General features: G+C 46.8%; 1 protein-coding gene across 1 annotated transcript in view; it reads left to right on the top strand.

Moving 5' to 3' along the window:
* LOC119457955 (sodium/calcium exchanger 3-like) overlaps nt 1-16,784 on the top strand; it is a 301,682-nt gene that overhangs the window by 135,985 nt on the left and 148,913 nt on the right. Inside the window, 1 exon segment of the mRNA XM_037719738.2 lies at nt 15,681-15,736. The gene's annotated coding sequence lies outside the window, so the exon portion shown is untranslated.

Here is a 16,784-nt window from a genome sequence, read left to right as displayed (position 1 = left end):
TGGGGAGGGGGGGGGGGGGGGGGGGAGCAGTTGCGTTGTGCCAGTACTGTAGCAGTTGCAGACGACGTTGTTCGAATAGCTGATTACGAGCTGTCTCTTCTTTTTTTTTTGTAGATAGCGCTGCTATTAGAGAAGAAAGCGAAGCAAAGATACAAAATGTCGGTCTCAGTTGAGTGGGCCCGCCTGCTGTATACTGTCGCAGTAATTCAATTCAAAACCGGAGGTGTGGCTCACGCACGTCTGCTGACATTTCGCAATTTTTTTTTTGTTCGAGCGCCACTTTTTCTCTTCCTTTTTTACGAACCCTCGCGTACATTGCTAATCACGGCCGCTGCTGCTGTTGTCTTGCCGAATAGCCGCGTGCAGCGCGAGATATCACGTGAGCGCGCGCCGGTTTTCATTAGGCCACAGTGATACGGTCGAATAATAGTCAACCTTACAAGTTAGTTGAAAAAATCGGATTGAAGAACTCGAGGCACGTAGCATTCAGTCCGCCACCTATCGTCATTAGTCCACGTTCCCTCATTTAAAGAAAGTCACGGAACGGATCCAGCAGATATGAGCTCTCATGTGTTGTTATTGTTGTTGATGATGATGATGATCATGATGTTTTGCAAATGTAATTTCGCGCCGCAGCTCTCTCTGCGTAGGGTTCCTCTCGCCATTGTTTCCTCTCCAAACATTAAACATCGCCTCCGTCCGCGCCGTGTCATTGTATTCAGTGTGCATTCTCAGTGAGCATTGTTGTGCATTGGTCGGTGTGCATTGCTCAGTGAGCAATCGACAGAACCCACTGCTTACATCTCAGCATAGCGTGTCAGCGGTGTAGTGCATAAACATAAACATTGCGTGACAATAACACTGTGACGTATATACGGTACACGAACAGAACCATGTTGCACGGTGATTACACGTTGCACACGACCACTGTAACGACAATCGCACGCTTCGCGTTCTGTCGCGTAGCATTTAATTAACCGCTTCACAATAGCTTCGCTTCACGTAGATTCCAACAATTCGAGTTGTGTCTGCATAACTTTTTTTTTGTGCCGCAATAATGGTAAAATAAACAACAAATGAAAAAAAAAAGCGGCAGCTTTCGTGCATACGCAATGACGTGATATGTTCCTCGTGTGTAATTACTAAGGTATCCTTCTCCCCCTTTTTTTTTTTTGCTTCGCACGGTACTCTTGTCTGCAGGATACACACGTACTACATTCATCGCGCCATTCTCTGAGTCAGCCGCGGGCCGAAGTCCCTCGACACAGCGTGGCCGCAGAAAAGGGCGTGCCCCCAGCGCGAGTGTGCTTGGCGCACGCCAGGAAGCGATCGATGCGCTATTCGCCGATATCTCGATTATCGTTCCCACTGGTGAAAAGAGAAGCAGCCTTGTCTGCCCTCTGCTCCCATTTATCCAGTCGTCGCTTCTTTTTTCCGTCCCGTACTACCACCTCAACCCTCAACTCCACTTCCGCCTTCTTAAAACAACGTTTGCTTAGCGAGATGCCCATTATTGGTAAATGTTGGGACATACTATATAGTGTGTCCGTGTAGCCTACCTGGGCGGAGCTATTCGAGGCAACGTAACCTAACCTTATAGTCTCCGCCCACTTATTTCCCTGCGTTTTTATATGATAACCCGCGCCGTGCATTTACCAAAGTTCTCATTATTACTGCCCCGTCATTAAAAAGAAAAAAATCACCGCATATCCACGAAGAGTACATATATATATATATATATATATATATATATATATATATATATATATATATATATACTGTACATGTGTATAGTATATAGAGCGCTTATGTAGCCCTTGTGCATCGCAGCGGCCCTAGCGGTCTCCATGCAAACCAGAGGTATACCGACAACGGACGACGACGACGCACAAGGCTCGGCCCTAAGGTGCTTCGCACCTAAAATGTGGTAATGATGCGTCCCTGTCTGTGGGCAACATGAAACTGGTCAGAAGGCTGCCCTATATAGTTCCCGGGCTTCTCTTATTTTCGGCGTTCGACGCTCGAAACCTGTGGGGAACAGTCCCATTATGCAGAGCACATATGCCTTGGCCCGCATAATCGCAGCGACACGATTCCAATTCTTCTTTCTTTTTTCGCTGTTTCGTCAGTGTGCTTCGTCAGTGTGCTTCGTCAGTGTGCTTCGTCAGTTGTTTCGTCAGTGTGCGAAAGCGGTGCTTCCGCCACTTCGGCACAGTATAGCTCTTAGCCGAAAAGCGATCGACAGTGGTCGAACAAGAGATGTCTTTAGAGCCAACGTTTCGCGAGAAGGGCGTTTCGCGACTGGGGACTTATCTTCCGCGTCTTTCGTCTGTCTTGCCAAAAGAAAACAAAAAAACAAACTCCCCTCGTCAGAACTCTGGCTCAGAAGACATCTCTTCTACGACCACTGTCGATCGCGTCGGCCCTCGATTATGCGGCGAACGCCGGGTTTGTCTTCCGAAGAGCAAAAGATGGACACGGCGTTGTAATGAGGGACACCGGCATGGCGGCACGTCAAATTGAAATGTTGGCGTATCATAGAGAACTAATACTTAGAGTAACCACCGAGGTGTGTCAGTTCGTTGCTCGAAAGAGGGTACTGGTGTCTTACTCACTCATCTGACTTCTGATCAGTAAATAAAAAAAAAAGTTTGTATTAGTTTTCTTAATGATGGATCTCTATAGCCGCCAACGAGGGATATAGGTGGAAAGCATGAAGTCGCCTCCAGCGAATTGCTTCTGCGATGTGAAGAGAATATAATCAATGGGAAGATAACAAAAGCGGAATGCCTGACATTTGTCCTTTCTACATTCACAGGGGAGGCGCGTTCGCTAAAAGCGGGCGCAAGCTCGTTTAGGATGCCGTAGCAGGGATGTCGATGAATTATTACATGTTAACAAAGAAGCTCGCATTGCGTTGGGATCATTCGGTTGGAAAAGCAAAGTGCCAGCGTCGGATTCAGGAATACGCGGCTACTGTGTCCCGAAGGAATAGTAGAATATAGAATAGTACGTAACCGCTTTGGCTTACGTATATTTTGCAACAAGAACGGCGCATTCCCTGCTGTGTCATTTTTCTTGTCCTCGTCTTGTCGGGTGGGCTAAGCTATCTTTGGAATTCATTATCGCAACCCACTGACATCAATTAATACTCTGCCATTGCTCCATTTAAATTCGAGCTGGGCATTTTTTATGGAATATGCGTAAGCTTGGTTTACTGTTCTTATGCATAGCTTTACCGCGGAAGCGGTTCATGGCTGTTAACACTTATATACCAGCGATATATAGTTGTATATAATTCCCAGATTTATCTAGGAGGGTTGCCACGTGGGCTTGATGATAACGCATCTTGAAGGGTTTATGGTCGCGTGATTAAAAGACAGGACAAAAGAAGACACACATGGACACACACGGCACCGTGTGTGTCCCTGTTTGTTTTCTTGTGCCCTGTATTTTAATTGCGTGACCCTAAACCCGTCAAGTTTATCTAGGAAGTGTTGCTAAGTCTCCTGCTGACTTCTGTAATCAGAATGTAATCTAATTACATCATGGTTCCACATGGTGACCCAGAGCCTGGCCGCTTCAGAAAAAAAATGGGTCGCCATTTCTGAGCAATCTACCTCTTCCACTGGAAATGAATTGCAGACCTTCGCCACCCCTCATTTCACACTGATAGCGAAGCTTCGCCATTATCTCGGCCATCTTGTTAGGATTGGTTCTTGATATCGGGACACGAAGGCATTTGGCAACTTACAGTTGACTGGCCGTGCCACTGGTTTGGATTGGCGCGGCTTCGCGGAGCAGAGGCCAGCATACGCTCTTCTTCGTTCGTGGCAGCTCACGCCCTGAAACGATTAGGAGACACGTTTACGTACCACGGTCGCTCGATGGAAAGACAGCTGTGCCTTTTCATCGAGCGGTGTGCTTAGTCAACGGTAGTTAACTTTGTCATCGTTCGCGTGTTAGTTTTGAGCGGTACTTAACCAGTTCACGCTATATAACACGCCAAGAATAGCCAGACCCCCATCGGCAAAGATAAGACCACCGACGCACATTACCCTGGTTCGTCCACGTTTTATCGCGTAGCGCCGTGTACTGTTTTCGGTCGATAAATAAGGGCAAGCGAAAGGAAAACCGAATAAGGAGAACAGAAAGGAAAACTATACTTGCAATGGATTTCTCAATGCACGCGTGTTAGCAAACTTGTATTCGCCCTAGAAAAGAAGCGCGCTTCACGTAAGGCACACGAACCGGTTCGGAAGTGCTGCTCTGATTTCACAATACGTTCAAGTAACAACAAAGGAAGACCATGCCAAGTTTTGAACGCCTGGAGTTCGACTCTCTCGCGGCGCCGGCATTGCCAATTTCCGTCCTCGGCGCTTCCCGACAGCTTGTCGTTCACACCGACGCCAACAACCACTGTATAAGGTCTCTCCGCTGTAGATTCAAGGTATATAGTATAACAGTGTTAGCACCGCAAATCGAATAACTTTGACTTCTTCGGTTGGCTTCCTGCGCACGTCCGACCAGGCACTAGGGGCGCCCTTTCTATACCATTCGCTCCGTCTTATAACCCCCCCCCCCCCTCCCCCTCCCTTGTGGCGCGTGCGACGTAGACTGCCGTACAATCGGGGAAAACGCGAGGGCATTGCGTACGACGGTCACGGCTTTTCGTTGCCATGGAAACCGGTAAAGAAGAGACGAAAAGAGAAAAACAATAAGCGTGCCTGCTGCAGGCACGATAGCAGCGTCACATGAAAGAGAAATGGTTCCCCGCAGTGGCAAGTGAAAATACCTAATAGAAATCGAAATAAAATCTACAAGACACACTAACACAGCCATGGGCAAAAGGGGTACGAATGGTTTCGGCACTTGGCTCAGCGGCTGCAGCTCAGTCTCCCGTCGTCGGCGATGTTGCGGTTCATTCGTCATGCTCCCTAAGAACTCCTCCTGCTGAACAACATCTGTGTTCCGCGGGGACGTCAGGTTTGGAAGATAATGCTTGTGGCCCCCCTGAATGGCTCCTTGGCTATAGCACCGGCGTGCGTACGTTAGGCAGGCGGCATAACTTGCAGAAAGCCTATTTACGCAGAGCTCTGCACAACCAGCTGTCATATAGTGAACAAGACAAACTAGTGCCCCCCGCGAGGAGCGGCAGTAGGAGCGGACATTCAAGAGGACGATGCTCATCGGCATGCCACATATGCCTGCATGGTTCCTCTGTGAAGCTCCTAAATGCAACAGAAACTGCCGGGCGAACGTGTTTTCGAGACAGCTGTAGTAAGGCTTGCGAAGAAGCAACAACGTATGCTTCGATATTCGCCCCATTGTACATATTTTTATAAAGAAGTTGTGAGTAGAAAGTGTGTAGCATGCACCAGCATTCACCTTTCTTGTACATTTAGTCATGAGGTTTACTATGCCTCGTTTAAATGTCTGCCAATGGACACTGCCATGTAGGGATAGGCGCTCAACTCTGCACGTATTCTTACACTCACCGGAGATTTTTGTCGTCCCAGAAAATAATCGTATAGTCTATCTTGTGTGCTTTTTCTTTCTTTAACACTCTGCGCTGCCTACATTCCTGTCAGAAACGCTACGTCACGAAGATACTACGCACGACGTTTGGAACACGAAAACACTGGGAGCGCAACGTCCAAGAAGATGATTGTATGAAGGAGAAAGAAGATAATTGTATATGAACAAGATAAGGTCTCTCCGCTGTAGATTCAAGGTATATAGTATAACAGTGTTAGCGCCACAAATCGAATAACTTTGACTTCGGTTGGCTTCCTGCGCACGTCCGACCAGTCACTAGGGGGCGCCCTTTTTATACCGTTCGCTGAAATTTATGGTGAAATTTGGTGAAAAATGGTGAAATTTATATTATAGTAGTTGTCTGCTATCTGTGTTATTTATGGCATATTCACGTGGTCTTTTGAGAGCGCTCTTGCAGTGCTATACACAGGTTACGAAAAACATTTTTAAAGCTGTATTGTGAGAATAACCGGGTATTCTGTACAGTTACATCTGGCTTCATTATCATCAGTAGAGCTCGCTTATGCTAGCAGTAACTCTTAGTTGCTATCTCTCGTTACCTTTCTAACACTGTCAGAACACTCTAAAACGACCACCCGAATATGCCATTAGTAATAGCGTTCTGTCCTTCAAGGAATGATAAAATATTGCCATTTCACTTGCGCCGAAGAACCTCTTGATTCGCTCGTCACTGCAATTCATTTTACGAAACAGTGACTCCGCAAAGTATATGAGCATCGTTTCCGGCTCGCTAGTATGTCTGCTAAATATATCACTTCGAATATCTGCCAGTAGCCTACGGGCAATGCACGTATCCATTGACATGATAGGAGAATACTGACCTCTCTATTACGTACGTGAGAACGGTAAGCTATAGAAAATGCCTCGCTCAAAGTGGCCTATATGTCGGCACCACGAGAACGCAGGGTCAGGGTCACGTATCCTAACTTAAGACCTAACGTATAGGGCCTAAACTGTGTCCCGAGGCATACTGGCCTAATATGTTTTTGCGCTACACAGGGCAATGCTATTGTGTTTCGGGAGGCGTCAGCTGCTTGGAGGTTCGCTTTTGATACTGAAGTTGCGTGCGTCGAATTTCGCGGTTACCTTTTGCTCTAAGCCTCCCCTAGTTTCAATAGAAGTACGGCCACCAGCTGTACACCCAGAGTTGGTCGTGGCGGCATTACATTAGAAGATGTTGGTTTTACAAGACAAACATTACGGCCTCTTTTCCTGTTCCCATTGTTCCTGCTTAATTGGAGCAGAACGCAAAGGAAAAGTTCCACAGGCTGATGTTCTTTTTTTGGTTCACTTGTATATATAGCTGTACAGTTCTCTTACTGAATCATTGTCGATGTCATTGCTGTTGTTCTATCATTTATGTTATTCTTTGAACGGTGTGCTAGCTCTCTAGCTTTTATGCTGTTGACTTTGACGGGTGCTTTCGATTAGTGTTTCCGCCTATCTCGCCTATTGTCTTTGAAAGCGGATGTAGGACCCGTCAAAAGTACATCAACGATCCCACGCTGTCACCCCATATTTTCCACTTATACGAATGTTTTAGGTACTCACTTATTCCACGCATCTATCGCGTATTTATCTATTCTGCTTCATGCGTTTATCCTACGTATTCCTACTGGCCTCCATGCAAAAGTAGCTATGCCACCAATGGAAACCCACTGGGCCGAACTCACAGCATTCATTAGAGCCATTGAACACACGCCTAAAGTAACACACGCCGCGTAGTTATTGTTTCGGACTGTAAGCGTGCGTGTAAGATCCCGCGAGGAAGGCAAATCACCGAGGAACTATGCGTGAGTGCTAACACATAGCTCCAGTTACCAAGAGACATCGTCTGGAATTACCATAGCACGAGAGAGCTCCAGTAACCGAAAGACCTAACCACCTCGCCCTCGTTATGCTAACGCCGGGCGCCTAACATCCCTGGCCTAAACCGGGTAATCGAACAACCGATGGTATTCCTCTCATGCACTTACAAAGGTGATAGAAGGATCTTTAAAGAAATCAGTTCCAAGTTAACCCAAATACACCGAGTTATTTTAGCCGAAGCCGAAGACACGGGGTTCATTAATTCGACTAGCGCAAACAAGCATTCTTCCAACCCGGGCTCTTCTCCATCTTATATGATACCTTGCCGGTGAAACCCCGGCACAATGCGCATACTGCGGCCGCCGCATACTGCGGCCGCTAAATACCCTTAGACGGCACGCATGCTCAGGGACTGCGGCCCGTCGCCCGCACTCCTCGCAGGGAAAGTCCACCTCAGTCCACCCCCAAACCCCCGAGTGGCTGTCTCGATCCACCGCACCGGAAAATCGAAGCAATCTGGCGGACTTTGTTGAGTCGTGTTTGCTGAAGTTTGTGAGCGAGGCTAGGAACAGCGGGCATGAAAATCCAACCAAGAGTTGCGCAGATCCAACGCACACTTTTTTTAAATATATGTGAATTGAAGCTTTCGTGAAGCGGTTAATTCAATTCTATAAAACTCTGTATCTAGTGAAGCGCGTTTTACAGCAATTAGCAAATACGTGTCTGTCCGGCAGGTCAGTAGGATGCGGTAACCCTCAACCAGTGTTGTACACGTTCCCTTAAAACAGGAACGAAAGCTCGTTCCTCGTTCCTTCCCAATCTTGGAATGAGTTGCCGTTACAAGTTACTTTAATGCGAAAGGAACGCGTTCCAGTTACACTTCTAACATTGGAACATGTCGTTACATGAACGTTACATTAGATTTTTTTAAATTAAGATATGGTGTCGGATAATCCTGCGGTGAAATAAAGTGAGCAATTTAAAACTCACATCGAACTACTTATATTATACGAATTTGAACATCGCCGGCCGTAGAATTTCTAGAGATAAAGATAATCCAAAGAAACCCTCCTAGACGAATTTCTTTCAGGCAGCACCGGACAGACTCCCCGAAGACATGTCTAACTGCAACTTTGGTGCTCGTCTATTACAAGTGCAACACATATGACACTTTCAAATTCGGTCTTCAAATGCGCAGTCGGGATACTACGCTTCAGATCTGCAAATAGAAAGTTACTCACATGCACCAATATCGTCCTGAGACCCGAACACAACAAAGGGACATAATCGCTCTTCAAGGTGGTTTTTATTGTCTACTGTTATGTCATGAACTTGAAAAACAATTTTTAAAATTTGAATACCACGGATAGATGCCAAAAGCTCCGTCTCCATGTACGTGAAAGAAATTGCTATTTCCATCACCTGCTCGTGTTAGCCGTGGTAAAAACTGAAGTTCATTGTTTAAACGCTGAGATGAAGATGGAACTACGGTGTTGTACATTGTCATGTTGCTGCCCCGTCTGGTATTTTCACGCAATCTCGGTGACTTCAAAACACGCCTCGAAGTTGCTTTCGGCCGTTTGTGACGACACAGAGGTCTAGACAAATTTATTGTCAAACTTCTCGAAAGCGGATGACAAGAATGTGGGTAAACCACTTCTTTACAGTTACACATGCACCATATTTCATACCAAGCGTGAATATTTTGCGTGATCACTTCCGAGTGAATTTCGAAAAAAAGTTGAAGGCAATGTGCAATGTATTTGTACGGGGGGTCTCAGGAGGATATAATTAAATTTCTTTCACTAGAAATCGCATCAAAATAAACAATACGTAGGCGTTTAATGAATGCTGATTCAATATTGCAGTATGAGTGGGGGAAAAAAAGGAGAAAGCTTGCACTAGGCCGTGCAAAACTCAAGACCCAGTGAAGCTGGCCGATTGATTACGTCTCTCGGTCGTAGCTAGGTTGAACTTGGCTATGTAGAGGTTTAAACTTGGTTGTAGCTAGGCCTATACTCGTGTAGCTAGGTGGAACTTAGTGGTAGGTAGGTTCGGCCTTGGATGCGTCTGAGTTGAGCTTGGTTATGCTATGATCTCTGCAAGCGAAGGTGTATAGCGTAGTGGGGATGACGCTCGCCTTCGGACCGTGAGTACCCGGGTTGAAATCTCGCCTCGCCAAGAAAGTTGAAATTCTTTTCTCTCTCTCTTTCTTTCTGTAGGAGCTCGGCGGAGCCGTGTCTGTGTGGCGTCGCCTGGTTGCCATGGCTACGGCGCGGCATTTTCTTGAAACGAACCACAAATTACGGCTGCCTTAAGCAGCGTCGCTGTTAAAAATGTCCGGAATACATATTCGTAATTTAGTAAAGACCCTTGTTTGAACTCGACAAGAGTTTCATCTCGATGTGAGTGTCCGACAGACCGGCATGGAGGAAAGAAACTACAGGAGGGAGCGTCACGTGACAATCTTGAAGCCTAGTCATAAAAAAATATAATGGAGAACTCGCGAAAGAAAATGCACCATCGTCACGTGACAGGCAAGCGGTATTTCGTTGCGCCTCACGCGGTCCCCCATCCGCCTTGCATGATGGGCTGCGTACGTGCGCGCGTGTGTTCAATGCCGTACGTGGAACGTTTACACAAGGAACGCCGTTCCCTCTGCCGTTCCTTCGTAAACCTAACGAGTTACCGTTACCGTTCCACCGACCCTTAACGGAACGGTGGCGCTCCTCCGTTCCTTCCAGAAGGAACTAACACCGTTCCGTACAACACTGCCCTCAACACATGTGACCCACGTGATGCATGCTTCAAGCTGATTCTACGCGTCAGCAAAGTCCGGTAGGGTTCGTTAGGAAAGCTTCGCTTAAATAAAGCCTTCTCTGCCCGCCGTCCTCGAAAGCGTGAATTTCGATAAGCCTCGGTATCTCCGTTATCCACGACCTCTACAGACCCCCTTTGTAGATAAAACCCTTCTAACATGGCCTCCGAACTCGCGCCACCGGATCTCAAAGGCCATGCTTTTAAGCCGAACTTCCATCATGGTTGCGTGCGCCTGTTCCCGGTGCGCATCGCACACGGCTGCTTCCGCTACTAACTAATTATCTAATATGTTCTAAGTGTGGTTGCAATGTCATCTAACGTCAGTGCCCGAATGTGACTCTCGCAACGAATGGTGTCCGCGATTTCTCAACGCCACTTGATGATAAACATTGCGTAACGCAAAATCCGTCAAGATATAAACAATATATCAGAAAAAACACGAAAACCAAACAACTGCAATAATGCCAGAAAAAAGAAATAACGAGAAAAAGTTCACGAACACTAGCAGCATTACTTAGATCCCCTCCTGGACACCCCTCGCTCCTGTTAATCAATTAGCAACGAGCTTTTTCATTACGTCTTAGCGCATTCACTCAATTCTGCGCACGCGCGCTTCCGTGGTATTTCTGGGCATCTGTTTTTGTTTAGATGTCTAGTGCCCTGTTGTGCAACATATTTTATTCACGGGCTGTTTCATCCTTTTCAGTCATGTTTTATTCAGTTGCTCCAGCGTTAGGGTGGGCGCTTTTTTTTTTTTAGGCAGTTAATTTGGTGTTTGGGTGGGCCGTTTGTTTTTTGTTAGTGTTTTCTTTCTTCCTTTCATTTTTTTCCTGTAGTTCCGCTTGGTTTGCGAGTCAGCGCAACTTCATTACCGACCAGGGGGCGTCGCAGCTTTCCGACCACAGTGATTCGCCTTTCAGGCTCACTCCCAACGCTTTTAATAGCTTACCGTATAGAGAGTTAACAAGAGCTAACAAACCGAGGAGTCGAGCATACGCAATTCAACCTGCTCCTCTTTAAGAGCCTGTGAAGAAGACTAGACCGCTTGGTTGACTGACGTCACGGCTTCCAAGGCGATGCTGACTCTTTGACGAATGGTTGCGCGCAGGCTATCTGGTTCTCGATGACGGAAGCGAAGATGCGCTGCATAGTTCTAACAGTACGGACGAGAAGAATACACGGTCACACGCAGAAGATGTTGCTCACCATCTTGTGTTTGTGATCGCGTTTTCTTCCCACGTGTCCTGTTAGAACTGTGCAGTGCATATTCGCATCATCCATTAGTTTCTCGAAACCACTTGCAGTGTGATTGGCCCGCCTGTTCCAGCACGTATTATCTAGCGGAAGGACGCGCAAGGTTTTTCATTCATCAGACATGTTTGTGATTGGCCGGTCCACCGTCGCTACAAATGTGCCAACCGAAGTAACGATTGTGCGACACTCGCTATTACGAATATTTCTAGCGTAAGAACGTCTTTGCGAACAGTTCTTTCAATGTTCTCTCTCTCTCTCTCTAATTCATCTTTAATGAAATTCAGATAGGTTTTCCTGGCGCCATGTCTTGCATGATCCTCTGGGTGGGAACGATGAGAAATGGAACGATGCGCTCAGCGGACGTCACAGACACACGACGCGCCAGAGCACGCAGCACACAGAACTGAAGTAGAGAGGCTCAGACACACGGAAATCAGGCAAGTGCTTAAGAGAGGTTTGCCGAAGCGAAAGAGGAAAGCACACATAAAGGACAGAGATGCACGCGAAGAACGAAACAGAAAGGAAGACGGCGAGGAAGACGCACCGAATGGTTCCCGGTCGGGCGTACGCCGAAAGATAAACAATAAATCGGTGTTTGCCGCTCGCCAGTAGAGTGTCTAGTAGCAGCGATTGCTTGTCCATCCACATAATATTTACTTGGTTGATGTAGGGTAGCAGACGCGGCTCTCGGCGAGGCCTAACAACTGACAAAAACACGTGGCGACACCTAGCGGTGCGGACACAAGAGTTGCGCAGGCGCGGATAGAGGAGAGAACAGGCCTACTCGGGGAGGATGGCAGCTGTGTAAACGAAGTGAGGGCAGTCGGATGACGTAATAGCAGTGGGCGAGGAGGATCGGACGTATCATACCGATGGCTAAATTTTTTTAATGTTTTTTTTTTTTTTAAGACGTAACTTTCTCTATGAACTTTGCTGACCGTGGCTGCTGCTGTGAAAACCCGGAAACAACGCATACAAATAGTCGCTTTAATAGAGGTCTAGTAGGTGGTGTCTTTGTGGCGGTAACGGTAAGAGTTAGGTTAAGTTTCTTGATATGGCTTTGTGGTAGTAATTTGGGTTGCGTATATTTACTATTTGTGTGGCTCTATTTTGATCTGCGCATCCAATACATTCGCGTGTATTCACGGAATAAAATTAGTCGCGACCCTCTCACGTTTTGCGTCACAAACATTACCGGCTATGCTCCCAATAGCCCTACATCGTACTATGGCAATGTTAGAGGTAGGTAGAGCAATGTTTCTCCTACAATGGTCATCTATGCAATGGCGCGTACCCACTATGGGGGATGGGCCACGAATACGGCGGTGAAACGGATACTTGAGATAAAGTATGCATCATGGTAACGGGAAAGTTGTATACAAAAAATAAAATTAGATTAGACTAACTAATTACCAATTAACCGCCTTTGCCTTCTTTCTCAGCTACGTCCTGCTTCATTTGCTCTCGTCGTCTAAGAAAAAACTTGGAAAGGTTCAAGGTGCCCCCCGCGCAATTCCGCCGATTCAATTCGGTTACAAAAGGACGGTACGTTGGGCATGTTGGAATTCCGCACTGAAACCATTCACAGCGCAAAACGACAAGAACACATATCAGTGCCCGTGTATCTTTGCTGCGGTTTCTTGTCCTTTCGCGCTGTGAATGGTTTCAATTCGGCTAGCTTTTAAATCAATACACGTATAGTGTGAAAGCAGGCACACATCGATCTATCGAGATAGTTGCAGCTAACAGGCAAGACCTACTTTTGAAAATTATTATTATGATACGCAAAAGCTGATTTCGGCCCACCTTTCTGGCTCGCATCGTCATCGCTACCAGGCAACACCATGGTTCCTAGTAACCTGCGTACCACTACTGACGCGGTTTCGCCGTGGCGTCGAGGTCGAACAAGTCACCCCGCGAAGAGCATCGCTTCGTCTCTGCGGCGGAGATACGCACCCCGAAACGCCGGCGTTGCTTCAGCTATGCCCGGTAGGCTTACAAATATGACAGCGCTTGAATCACTTACCCGTGTCATTCGCGTGACAGTTTTGTTTTGCGGCAATAGCGCTTGTAATAGCCGACCTCGGAAGTTTTCGGAGCACTGCAAATGAGAATAAGTTACATTTTATCACGACCTCACGGCAGAGTCTGAAATGTACGTCAGGAATGTGATGATTGTAACGTGAGGAAGCATTAACTCCACCTTTCGGTTCGAGGACGTGTACCTGCAGGCTGCGATGAAAATAAGATTTTACTCGGATTCCGAGTTCCGAAAACTTCTGCGCTGGGCGGTACTTCGCAATGTGCGCTGTAACGCAGGCTGCTGGCGACGTGATGTCAGCGCTCTTTCGCGTCGACGGTGTAATACGTAGCTGAAGAACTTAAAAGTTAGCAGAGTTGGTACCGGTTGATTTCGTCGGCTGCACGAGTGACACACGGTCAAGAATGTAGGAACGGACGGATAACAACGTCCTGTTTTATTCCTCTGGACAATACAAATACCTGTCACTCTCGGAATGTTTATTGCGGTTCCGTATAACATCCCTTTACCTCTGCACCCATAGTACCGTATATCCTACGTTGTCTTGACGCCGCAGAATTGTCGCTTAAGCACGGGAAACGTCACGCAGGTCCTATTAGTAGCGTTCCTAATACTCTGGAGCGAGTTCTCAGTTGTGGACAGCTTGACAAACCAGTTACTAATTATTAATTACTATAACTGTTGCGTTATAGCTCAGATAATACTTCATTGGCTTTTTTTTTTCTTCTAAGAATGTAACTTCCAAGGCCAGAGGTATGGGTGAACAATTGGTTTTAATATTTCTTGATTGGGAACTGTGTTCGGGCATTACAGGGTTAACCAAACACTGTACTTTATACACTCGAAAAGTCAAGTCACGAAGGAGGTTGATACCCGCCGTGATGGTCCAGTGTTTTGGCGTTGCGCTGCTGAGCTCGAGGTCGTGGGTTCGATCCCGGCAGTGAAGGCCGTGCTTCGACGGTAGCGGAATGCAAAAACGCTCGTGTAACGTGCGTGTGCTAAGCGTTAAAGAACCCTAGAGGGCCAAAATTAATTCCGATTCCCCAAAACGGCGTTCCTCATAATCAAATTGGGGTTGTGCCACATAAAACCATAAAATTTAATTACTAATTAAAGTTGGCTGAAGAGCGTTCTACCTTGTCGGTTTTGGTAATATATAGTGCAGGAGGTTCGGGGGCACCCTAATGGAACACGGGCAAGCAAGTGGACTTGTCCGCGTCCTGTATTGTGCTTGAACATTCTGTCAAGCAAGTGAACACTAATTCAGCAATGAGATGCACTCAAAGCCGTAATCACGTTCGAGCGTTCCCAGAAGATGTCATAAAAGAAAAAGCTGAGTTCAAAGGCACATTTTAACGAAACGACGCAGAGTGGCACCAAGTAGAAATGACAGCCGCCGAAATCTTCGACACGCCGCCGTCGCAGCCACACTTATTTCGTTCGGTTGAGATTAATCTGTGACGACACGCGGGCACCGTGATCTTGTCATGTCGCCTTTCTTTCGCGTCACTCTCCCTAACACTGCTTGAATGTCGCGTTCGAAGAACGTTCGGCAATGACGCTGTCGCCTGCAGTCTTCTCCGTCTGTCTCTGCAGACGTCTCCGGCATTTTCTTTTTAACGGCGATGCGCGAACGTTCACGCAAGACCAACATTGTTCCCGTTAACATTACCGAAAACGCGGGGCCCAATTCACAAAGCATGTTATTGCGAAAGAAATTCACAAAGGATTTCTTTCGTAATAACATTCTGTCGTGCGCGTTCTTCCGACTGGCCGGCGCAAGTTTCTACGTTGGTACACCAGTGTACCAAGTGTTTAGAGAACACGGGCTATAGATATGACTCTCGAAAAAAAATAATTTCAAGAAATGATGGCAGAACGGAGGCATTGTCGTGAACGAAAACTTTTGTTGTGAACAAAGACAGTTTCGGGAGTGGAACTATAGCTTCCTCAGGACAGTTTGAAAGTTTCAGTTGCACAAACTTTAAAACTGCCCTGTTGAAGACAGTTCCACTCTCGAAACTGTTGGCATAATAAATTTTAATGTTTCATTTACGACAATTCCTCCCTTGTGCCATCATCGTAAACGAAACGTTGAACTTTATCTTAAACCTTAAACCTTAACACCACTGCTTGCTTTTTGCGCCACTCTAACTCATTTTATTTTGTTTTGTTTTGTTTTTTCTTTGCCATACAGTTTGGTGCACGGAAGATGGCGTGGAGATCAACCTGGAGATGAGCTGTGCACTTGGGGTGAGTGACCTAATAACGTTCCCCCCGCTTTCACGTTTCTATACGAGCCCCATTAGCCATAGTTGCCTGCGAGGCAGTGAACCGTCGAAAATTATTGTTTCGCGTCGCCGGACAAGCTAACTGCGGAATATAAACATGGCGTATGAAGTTTATTTTATTTGTTTCTTCACCTTTACGCTAGCAGTCTCTAGTGGGCTGCGACAGAAGTGTACTTGAAACGGCGACTTCGTTATCAAACCAAGAATGCGGTAGTGTTGAGCAGTTCAGACGATACGCTGAGGATATGATACAGCTTTTCTGAGAATAAAGTGGTCTCAGGTTTAGGTTAGGAAATATTTAGAATCTCAACAAAGGATGCGCGTGAGGAAAGTGCGATGATTCGTGACTTGGAGTTCCGCTTTTCTACGTGTAACCGAGCGTTAGCGAGTACTGTTCCCGTTTCGCACAGCCTCCTTATTTAATCACACCAATTAAAAAGCCGAGAGAAGGCAGGCATCATGAAAGCCAAACTAGTACTGGAGAAAGTGAACGTGCATTGCTTGCCCTCACAAAGAATTCTTTTCTTTTATTCTTTAGGCTTTCTGTTGAAGCACAATTGAACGATATGGCTGATTTAGTTGTTTCCTTCCTGTGTTCTTTATTTCCTTTGTTTTAATTTCTGTCGTTCATTTCTGCTCTTTCTTTATTCTTTGTTTTACTTGGTTTCCTTTATGTTTTACATCCCCGTTTCTTTGTTTCTTTGCAATACCATCGGAATCCTACACTACGGCATGCATCGCGAGGCTCGGTGCCAGGCGCAGTTTGTCGATGCCGCGGCCCGTGGCTTGGCTCCGCGGCGCGAAGCCCGAACCGTGTAACGAAAGCCGCGGCTGCTTTCGATCATCGACGTTCTGCCGCCGCCTTGGGGACCTTGACCCACATATATATAAACACCATGTTATCCGCGACGGCTCGCCAAATAGGTTGACGCGGAGAGAACGGGAGAGGCGCGGGGGGGGGGGGGGGGGGGGGGGGCGTTGTACGTGGTATACGAGAATGACGAGCGGAA

The sequence above is a fragment of the Dermacentor silvarum genome, chromosome 7, assembly GCF_013339745.2.
Source record: "Dermacentor silvarum isolate Dsil-2018 chromosome 7, BIME_Dsil_1.4, whole genome shotgun sequence".
In the NCBI taxonomy this organism is placed as follows: domain Eukaryota; kingdom Metazoa; phylum Arthropoda; class Arachnida; order Ixodida; family Ixodidae; genus Dermacentor; species Dermacentor silvarum.
Note: the sequence above shows the minus strand (reverse complement) of the source record. Positions and strands in the feature narration are given on the sequence as shown.